Source organism: Pteropus medius, unplaced genomic scaffold, assembly GCF_902729225.1.
Source record: "Pteropus medius unplaced genomic scaffold, Ma_sr-lr_union100, whole genome shotgun sequence".
Classification (NCBI taxonomy): domain Eukaryota; kingdom Metazoa; phylum Chordata; class Mammalia; order Chiroptera; family Pteropodidae; genus Pteropus; species Pteropus medius.
Window position 1 is genome coordinate 29,926,796 of NW_024352787.1, and position 10,711 is coordinate 29,937,506.

General features: G+C 46.6%; 1 pseudogene; it reads right to left on the reverse strand.

The window, feature by feature from the left end:
- Positions 1 to 1,899: 1,899 nt before the first annotated feature.
- Positions 1,900 to 2,016, reverse strand: LOC120592029 (uncharacterized; annotated as a pseudogene).
- Positions 2,017 to 10,711: the final 8,695 nt, after the last annotated feature.

Consider the following 10,711-nt stretch of genomic DNA (forward strand, 5'->3'; position numbering starts at 1 on the left):
CCTGAGGAAGGTGCCTAGCTCGTGTCTTCCCACCGTCTATTCTGACCAAGGGGAATTAAAGGACATAGTACATCTGAAGTGTTGGCGTGTCTGTTTGCCAAATTATATCCATGGCAGTAGCTTAAAACGTGAGATCCGCTGGACTCTGGGTGAGCCGTGTCTCCCTGAGTCAGCTTCACGTCTCTAAGATGGAGACTCTGAGAACTGTCCTAACCGTGTCACAGACGCTGAGAAGAACAGAACGAGCAGACACAGCAGAGCTTGCTCTGCGTAGCAGCCCCACTGCCGCGGACAACGCGCACACTCACCTCTTCAGCGAAAGCCCGCGAACGTGTGCTTGGCTTTCCAGCTAGATGCTCATTTGACCAACTGTCAAAGCAAAAAAGTTATTGTGGAGAGTGTTTCAGTTCTTGTCTCTTTGAAATGGCTGGCCAGAACCCATCTCTGTGATTCTTCCCTTTTCGAAAAGGGTGAGCAAAAGGAAATGAATGTTTAGTGACATCGTCATGTGCTAAGTTCCTCGTGTATCTGATCACGTGTACTCACAATCTGCGAGGCACCGGGGCCGACGATGGCTCGGCAACATGCACAGTGTCCTATGGCGTCTAAGAGGTGGGACCAAGCTCCAAACTGTCACCTGGCTTCGAAACCCGAACCTCCATTTCATCCTACTTAAATCCTTACCACCAATAGATTGTGCTCATTATCTCCTGAGATGTTAAAGAGGAAGCTGAAAATACTTTTTTCAGAATAATTTTGCTATAGGATGCAGAATGTGCAGCTCTCTCCTCGTCTCTGTTAATTACACGGCATCAAGATAGTCGTGTCATCAGATAACTGGCTTCTTGCCCCCTGCCTGAGAGATGCCTCGGTGGGACAGAAGTAGCTGCCCCCGCCCACGGCCTCATGTCCGTCCCCGAGGATCCAATCACCACACGTCTCGGTGCTAAGAATCTGTTTTTCTTCTGACGTGTTTTGCATGAAGGTCGTGCAGCTCTATTTGCGGAGAGCTTCCCCAAGCGAGGCACAGTGACAGCACTCAGCGGGGAGAAGGGGACACTGCCTTCTTCTCCCAGGATGTAACCACGGTGTGACCGCTTCCTGGGGAGAGGCTGGGTGGAATGCACAGATATGCCTGGGGGTGGTCAGTGTCGCTGTCGGGACACAGAGCTTGAGCTTGACACAACAACGAGAGTCGGCAGGAAAAAGAATGTACCTGTTGTGACGTGTGTGACGAGGTGTGACAAGGTGTGATGAGGCGTGCGGTGTGCTGTGGTCCCGTGCGGTGCTACACGGCTCGTGTGATGTGGTGAGCAGTATGACGTGGTCTGGACACATGTGGGGTGGCGTAGGTGGCATGTGGCATGGGGGGCCGTGGGGGACGGTGTGAAGTGGTTGGCAGGAGAGCTAGCAGAGGTGAGAAGAGTCCCAGTGGGGTGGCGGTCCTCGACGTTTTTGCTCATATGTCACTAAAGGTGAGAATCACGTGTCTTATATATTTCAGGTGATATTTAAATTTGTCACTGTATATGATATAATTACAAAGGACACAGTTTTTAGTATATTGAAATACGGGTACTTTAAAATAAAATGATTACCTCAACCAAAAAGGGTTTAATGGAATCTAAAGCCCGCAGGAGTGTGGCATTCAACAAGCTCTCCCTCATCCGCCCAATACTGACTGGTCCCATTTCCCCTGAAGCTAGCATTTTCGTTCCACTTTTCACAAAAATGTTGTTAATATGACACACTTTTGTGCTTGACGGACTTTTATTGACGCTTTCTTTCAAACTTCATTTCCACAAAAATATATATGAGAATTAAAATTAATATCTGTTAATGCCTATGACCGTAGACACTGAGTATTTAAAATGTATTCTGATTTTTTTTTTTTTTACACCTACAGCACCTGGTCTTCCTAGGTGGCCTCCCATCCAAGGACTAACCAGGCCCGACCCTGTTTAGCTTCCGAGATCAGACGAGATCGGGCTCGTTCAGGGTGGTATTCTGATTTAATTATTATTAAAAGCATTATAAGTATACAAGTGATCAGCAAAGCATAAATGTATTAAGTATTTATGAATAATTATTAACATAAAAATTAAACTTTGTAAAAATATGTTTTCAGTTATTTTTATTTATATTAACATTTTATAAAAGCTATTTTACAAAGTATTTATAATATGTATAACTCTTTTAAATATTGTATTTATTATTTTAATTTATTATTTTATCTTCGTTTCATTCACTAATGCGGGCGTCTTGGGTTCGAATGCCTGGCTTCAGATTCTTTGAAGCACATTCATGGTGTGAACTTGGGCGGGTCACTGAGTCTCTCTAGGCTTCAGTTTTCTCATTGCAACACAGGAGTAATCGTAACAGCCACCTCACCGCACTGTCGTGAAGGACGAGAAAGCTCGTCCAAATGTGGGGCCTGGCTCCTAGGAGTGGTCGATAAGTACCACGGTTTTCTATCTCATTTATTCCTGGCACGAAAAGTTGTCATGGTTTCCCGTTGCCACCTACGGGGTCCCTCACAGTGCCTGTGGCAGAACACTGTGACGTTTGTATGTTTAATTCCGTCCTCTCAACTAGGACCCTATTAGTATGCATTAAAAAAAAAAAAAACATGGTCCCACCAAACCAAAGAATAATGATGACTCAAAAAAAGTGTTTAAGTATGATGCATTATTTAGAGTTTTACATTAATATTCATCTGCAACTCGTTCATTCATTTTTCGTCTGCTAGCACAGAGAAGTAGTAGCAGGTGCCATGATTAAAATATATTATGGAAGGAAAACCTTAGATATGAGAAAATCCATTTCATTCATTACATTTGCTTCTGCCAGTTGGATAAAAGAATCGAAGTAGAGCACTCTACGCTGTAGCTCAGGCGGGGAAGCGAGTTCAGGGCCATTGTCCTACTCCACAGAATGCCACTTCCTTCAGGAAGCCTTTCCGGATACTCCAGACAAGGCCGGCCTTCTGAATCTACACAGCCCTATCCTCACAGTATCTATCACAGCCATAATAACATAATTATGCATGTAATTATTTCCTTCGCTTTCTGTCTTCCCCACTGGAATATGAACTATATGTTCTGCTCATCCTGTTATTCAGAGTTCTGTACTATGCTTCAGTATTCCATAAATATTTTACAAGCCCATAAATCAAGTATAGACTTCTTGGCTTGACTTTCGATTTACTTCCAATTTTATCTAATCACACTTGGTTTCCAGGGCGCGTCCCTCTCGCTCCGCCTTCGCACAGTTCCTTAGAAATTCCCTCTGCACCTTAATTTCCCTCCGATCAACCCAAGATTCCCTCCACATTCGGTGCAGCTATTTGCGTGAGCCCCGCTACCCCCCGCCATCTCCTGCTTCATGAGGGACGACGCTCCCTTCAAATCAGCTTCTCTTTCCTGATCCGTGTGCTCCCTGTGGGTGACGCTCCCCAATGCCAACAGCATCACTGCTTGGATCTCTTCCTGCAAGTTACAGCCAGGCTGTGCTGGCATCCCACCCCAGCAGAGAGCTGGGCGTGAAGTTTTAATTTTAACATTGACTCCACTCTGTGATAAAGTTAGACCATCTCTATGAGTCTCACTGTCTTTAATCGTAAATGAATAATAATTGATAACTGCATTGGAGGGATTCTCCAGAGAAACAGAAACAGAAGAGATAAAAATATAGAGATAGGTAGGTAGGTAGGTAGATGATAGACAGATAGACAGCTGATACATGATAGATAGATAGATAGATAGATAGATAGATAGATAGATAGATAGATAGACAGACAGACACAGATGAAGAGGGAGAGTAAAAGGGGGAAGGAGGAGGAGGGAGGGGGCACTGGCTCACACGATAGTGGACACTGGGCAATCTGAATGTTTCAGGGCGGGCAGGCAGCCTGGAGACACAGGAAGAACGAATGTTGTAGCTCAAGTCCAAAGCCGTCTGGAGGCAGAATTCTCTCTTTCTCAAGGCCTTCAACTGATCAGATAAGGCCCACCCACATTATGGAGGGTGATCTGCTTTACTCAAAGTATATTGACTAGTGCTGGACCAAACAACTGGGCACCATAGTCTAACCAAGTTGACGATAAAATTTCCAATCACAATAACTGATAGGGTAACGAGAGTGCTAAGTCACGTGACCTGAGAAGCATGTAGCGTTTGCGTGCACGTGGTAGGCATAACCTCCTCCATCCATTTCTCCATACTGCAGGACCTTTAAGCTGTAAGGTGTCATTGTTTAGGTCACTGGCTTTGTCACCACTGCTAACCTCTGGGCGGGACTCTTTCTCTAGAAAGATGGAAAAAAAATTTGAGTGGAGTTTGACCAAATCGGGAAATTTTTCGCTTCATCTATTATTACCAAAAAACCACAAACCTTCGCCTTCTCTAGACAAGACCTAATTCTTTTGCAGTTAATTTCTATGGAAAGGGTTCCTATGACACCTTCAAATGGCATGTAAATATCGTTCGGTTTGTCCAAAGCTCTTCTATTTTTACATCCTATGGGCAGTCAGTACAGTAGAGGGATATCAGTAGCCAAAAGCCACCGCACGGCTGGAAGATGTCATTTGAAGAGGATGTGTCATGAGCTGCTTGTAGAGTCTGCGGCAAGCTTCCTGGTCTGTCTTCACCGAAGCGAGTTCTGACGCTCCTTGAAAGAAACTGGGTCCTCTCTGCCGTCCATTTCCTCCTCCGTATCAGAAAACTAAAGTCGATGTGTCTGGAGTGTGCCCCATACTTCTGCTAAAAACCGTTATTAGCATATACGCGTCGTGAGTCCGAATTAGAAACGCAAATGGTGGTCCCATTTTGTTCCCCACACCTAACGATTGCTGGTTTCAATTAAGGAACGTTGCCCTGCTGTAATTTTCCTGGACCTGAAAATTAATGGCTGCTGAAACCTAGCAACAATTTTAGGAAAATGGACTTTAATTTTGTCAAGTGTCACTTGGCTGTCATTAGCCATGGCTGTACTCCACTGTGTTAGACCATGGGCTGCAGCAGATTTTTTTTTTTAAAGAGCAGGAGTGTTAGTAATAAGAGCTGTGAGTGGTGTGATCAGCTATTTAGCTTTTTCTGGGTTTTGGCTGTTTGGCTGCGGAAGAATTATAGGGTATTTTTTTTTGTTAGTGAAAGGAAATTTCTCTTGCTTCCACTGTAGAATATGGTAGAATTATACGTGGTGGCATCTATTCGCGTACTTAGCGACACTGTCAGCCATTATAAATTCGCTGGTGTTGAACTCACTCCAGGTGCCTTTAAATTACCACTGTGGAATTGGGGTAAAAATGGGTGGCCGTTTAAATATGGACTGGCTCGAACAAGAAAGTAGGAAAGTAAGGAGCATAACCCGGAGAGGAGCATGTGAACTCAACGTGGAAGGGAGTTAGAGTTTTCTGTTCAAGATTTTTTTTTACTACAGTTAAGGACACTGATCTCCTGGGTGTCCTTAGCCCTTCACTTAAAATATTTACATTTAAATAGTGCCTCATGCCCCTTGCAAGTCTGTAGCTGTATCAGTCAGAAACAAAAAGCTATTTCAAGAAAAATTTGACACAGGATCCACTGATTTAACGGCAAATACTATCTGTGGACTTAAAAGTGCATCTTAAACTTGTACAATGTGTATGTCAATTATTTCTCAATAAAGCTGGGAAAAATAAATAGATAAAAACTGATGTTAAAAACAGTAGCGTCTATGTTTTTTATCATAAGCAGAAATACGTTGAATGATTTTTTTTTTCAAAAACAGTCCTGCGACACCTGTTTTTAAAGGTGTCGCAGGAAATGAATTCTGCTCCCACAAAGAATGGGCCCTGGTTACCCGCAGCCTTTCTCACTCCTGAGGTCCCAGCACCTCCAGCCCCGCAGGGCTGAGAGAAGCCTGACAGGGAAAACTGACCCATGATGGAGAGAAAGCCACGCACCCTCAGATCTGCTCCAGGCCTCGTCCTGGCGCCTCTGGCGAAGGCACGTGCCGCGAGCCTTGGTCCGACCTTCCTGTTTCGCACTGTAGAAATGACCTGCTCCTCCAACAAAATTTAGCAAATTCAGTTCCTAAGAGGGAAGGAGTTGTGGGTAAGGCCCAGCCCCATATTTTGAGATTCCTGTCCAGGTCTTCTGTATTCATCAAGTGCAAAAAAGAAAAGAAAAAAAAAAAGATAGAAGCTTCCTGAAAGTGGAGGCTTGCTTTTCTCCATCATTCTGGGGGTATTTCAAAGTGATTCTCCGTCAGAGTGCCACCTGGAGTCTCTGCTGGGACCGGCCGTGCCGGGGCGAGGGGCTGAGGCACAAGTCGGCCGCTGGGGACCTCACATGCTTCTCGTGAGGCAGCACTCGAAACAGAGCATCCACCCGCCCTGGCTCAGTGCAGAGTCTGGAGTGCCTGCTCCATGACTCACGGGTGTGTGACCTCTCTGCCATAACTCGAACTCTCCAAACTCGGGAACTCTCTTAAAGCAAAAGAGATGCATGAACAAAAGCCTGCCCGATGGAAATATTGCGAAAATCAGATCACATAGGCAGAGATGCTCCAAAGGGGAAATCCCTTTGGACGATATGGCTTTGTAGTTATTATGATCATTGTATCGATTATCCGTGGCCGCAGCGATCTGAGGTGCAACATCCCCACAAACCCAGTGGCTTAAGGCATTGAGCGCTTACTTAGCTCACAGGCCTGAGGTGGGTTGAGCCATTCTGCTCCCAGCTAGATTCTCATGTGAACCTGCAGTCGATTGTGTCCCCAGGCAGCTCCACCATGGGGCTGGGCTGGCCGGCCAGTATTGCCTGGTTTCAGCAGAACGGTCACCTCTGTTCCGCGTCATCGCTCTTCCCTCAGCAGGCACACCCAGCTTGGTTTCATGCCACTTTGAAACCAAGTCGCTTTTTAAGACAGTGAGCAGAAGCGGACAAGCCTCCTGAGGCCACCACGCTGTCACCTCAGCTGCATCTTCCTGGCCAAAGCGAGTGATGAGTGAGGCAGCCCAGAGTCATGAAGTGAGAGAGAGAAGCCGCCTTCGGATGGCACGGTCTGCAAAGAGCATGGATGCAGACATGAGTTTGTGAAACCGTGGCTAGTTTTGTAATCAATCTACCACACCGTCATGGACTAAACTGTGTGCCCCAAATTGTGTGTCACAAAATTCCTACGTTGAATACCTAACCCGCAGCACCTCCGAGCGTGACTACTTAGAAATTGGGCCAATCCGACCAGCGTACTCATAGGAAGACGAGGTGAGGATACACACAGAGAGACACCAGAGGCTTTTGTGCACAGAGAAAAGACAGGTCAGCAAGAAGGCGGCCATCTGCAAGCCAAGTAGAAATGTCTCAGGAGAAACCAGTCCTGCCAAAACCTTGACCTTGGACTTCCAGCCTCCAGGATGGTGAGGAAGTAACTTCTGTCATTCAAGCCCCCGGTCTGTGGTGCTTTGCTGTGGCAAATGAACACACACTCAAAAATATAGTATGTACGAGGAACAAGAATAGAATAATATGAACTCAAATTGTGTAGTCAAGTTAGAGCCTTCTTTCTTGGCCTGGAAATGAGAAATTGAGAATGAACGCTGTAGCAACAAAGAAAATAGCATTTTGGAAGAAGTAGATAATCTCGCATCTGCCGTGCCCCCCAAGAGAACCTGGGTTGCTGCGGGAGCAACCGGGTGACGAGGGCCAGGTGCCTCAGGGCTTCACTGCTGTACCTGGCACTTATAAATCTGGTAGATTCCGCATCCAGCAGATAGATGAGTAGTGACTACTTTATGGTTAACATTTCTAGGTGTCTTAAGCCCTAAAGAAACAATATTTTTATTTGCTAATGTCTCTCCTCATACGTGACTGTAACAACATTTTATAGAACAGAAATAGACTGCTCCGTAGAATAGTGCTTTCGTCAGGACCATTTGATCGATGCTATCTATGGTAACAAACATACCCCACATCTTAACTTGGGATTATAATAGAAGTTTATTATTGCTCATATTTGGTCCACGACAGGCCAGATGTCCCTGCCCTGTCTCGTAGCAGTGCCACCTGGCCTCTGTGGTGCTAAAGCAGCAGAGAAGGACACAGGAAATGGCACAAGGCCAAGGGAAACAAAAATAACGGGGTGGCACATTACGTCGTCAAATTTTGTACTCTTACCGTAAAAAGTTTTCTTATTTTTTCACGTCCGTGCTCTTGAAAGACAGGGAAGCGAAGGGTAACCGTTTAGTTGCCTCTGTCGTATGAAAACAGACAGACGTCCAAGAGAAGAGAGAGGACACTGAGCCGCGGCTCACTCGGCTGTACATGGCCAGACCCCTGCCCGCACATGGCCCGCACAGAGGGCGGAGGTCAGCCCTCCCTCACGCTCCCATCCAAGCCCAGGGGCACTGGCCCTGTGGGGCGTGAGGGTGCGACCGCTGTCAGCTGTGTGAGGTGATGCTGCGTACGAGAAAACATATTTAGCTTCCAAAGTCGTCACATCATTCTCGGTTCCAACCTCTACCGTCAGCTATGGCCCCAGCTTCGATAAGTGTGGATGACCGAAGGACTGGACAGTAAGACAGATACTGCCTAAAACGGTCCCCTCGCCTGTGCCTTCCCCTTCCGCCTCATTGTGAGTGTGAGAAACAGCACGCGAGAGCACGGCGGGTCACGTGTGCATCTGACCAAACAAGCTCTTATATCTATGAACGTGCAGTCACATGACAGACGTGTATTAAATACCTGCGACATCCCAGCCCCCCGGTTTGGAGCTTCAGAAGGGTCTGCATATTTCGTCCTTGAGATTGTGCTATGAAATATGAAGCAGGCTTTCTAATCACTTTTCAGGAGCCATAACTGAGCCTCAGGGGTGAGGAGCCAGTGCCGGGATGCTCAGGCCGATCTGCCTGTCCTGTGTCCTTTTGTCAGAACAGTCACAAAACCACTGTATTGTCATGATGACAACTAACGACGTCCTAAATGCTGCAAAGACCATGACGGTCACTTCGGTAATCAACTCTCTCTAAACTTCGCAGGTCCTCACACACTTTAGACATGGCCTAACCTTTGAGCCGCAGGAGCGGGCGGGTCCATCACTGCATTAGCAGGATAAGGGTCCAGCTGGGGCCCCACTACGTTCACTACTAATCCTTCAAATTGAGCCCAATTCGCCAGTGAGGCCAGAAGATCCTAATTTGCTAGAGCATGCCGTCTCCTCCAAGATATCCGGCCCCCTCGGCGACAGTGACGCAGTGACCAGGCCCAGAGTTCGACTGCAGGCCAAGCGACTCATGCCTGCAGTATTCAAGACAATAAGGATTGTCGTGTTCAAGGCGAGAACAAGATTTATGGATCCCCTTACTGATATGACTTACCGAAAGCTGGCTTTTACTGCCTAAGGGCCAGCCATGAACACGTGTCGGGTGCAGTTCAGATAAACGCCCAGGATGCAGCTCTGCGGGCGCCTGCCAGGAACAAGGAAGAGAAAAAGGGGTGAGGGAGAGAGAGAAATTATTTTACAGACGAGACACATGGAAAACGCAGGGGTCCCAGTGCTCCAGGAACAGCTGGCGGTGATGAGAGAGAAAAAAAAACATCACCGTAGCATCATTTGCAGACAATGGACGGTTGGAGACCTTGTCACACTAACCATTGGGAGGGCGAGACTGATTTATGGGCGGGCCAGTAATGGTAAAGGAATAAAGATTGATCTGCTCTAGCACATTCGGAGAGGAGCGGAGGCAATGGAGGGGAAGCGGGGGGGGTTCCGAGAAAAGCCTCATCTGAAGGTACCCTCACGGGCCTGATTCAAAGTAAAGAGAAGACGGGAAATTCGTTATTACGTCAATCGCATCACGCACATGTGGATCGATCGCCGGGGACACCACGCCCGCGGACTCAGCGGCACACACGCGGCTGTGTTAGTTCAGGTTAACCGCTGCACCGAGCTCTACAAAGCACCGCAACGCAGAGGGAAGAGTGTGGCTCGGGCCAATTTCTTGGAAGATAGGAGAGATGATATAGCGTGTCTGGAAAGTTAAGACGTGCAAAGCCAACGAAAAGCCAGCTAGCCCTACGTCATGACACTTCTTGCTGCGGTCCTGGGCTCTTAAACAATCGACGTAATTGTTATTTCCTATTGATTGTTTTGTGTTTGTTTACTGTCTGCCCCCTACACACTGTAAGTTCACTGAGAGCAAAGATTTGTGTCGATGGTGCCTGTCACGCAGTAGATACTTAATATACCTGATGAGTGAGTTGTCGGCTTCTACTCATTCATCCATTCATTTGAAAATGGCTACCATGTACTGGGTGCTAAAATAAAAATATATTCAGGGTCATACGGGCATTGGACAGAAGCAGAATATCGGGATCTAAGGAAAGTGACAGATGGCTATTTTGATCTGAGGAATCAGGGGATGCCTGTAATGTTTTAGCTGAGATCGTATAATGAGAAGAATCAGACATTCAAATATCAGAGGGAACTTGTGGCAGTGGGAAGTGGTAACGAAAACAGCCTAAAATAGGAGCGATCTTTATCTCTTTGAGGAACAGAAAGAGTATAGTGCAGCTAGAGCTGAGTTCGCCTGCTCATTTGTTTGTTTGTTCATTCAGTCCTTCGTTTCCTCACTCACTCGCTCACTCTTTCTATGATAAGATGAGGCTCTGTGCTAGGTAGACAACTCAGAAACATCCAGCTTTAATCCTGTTCTCTTAGGTGCCAACA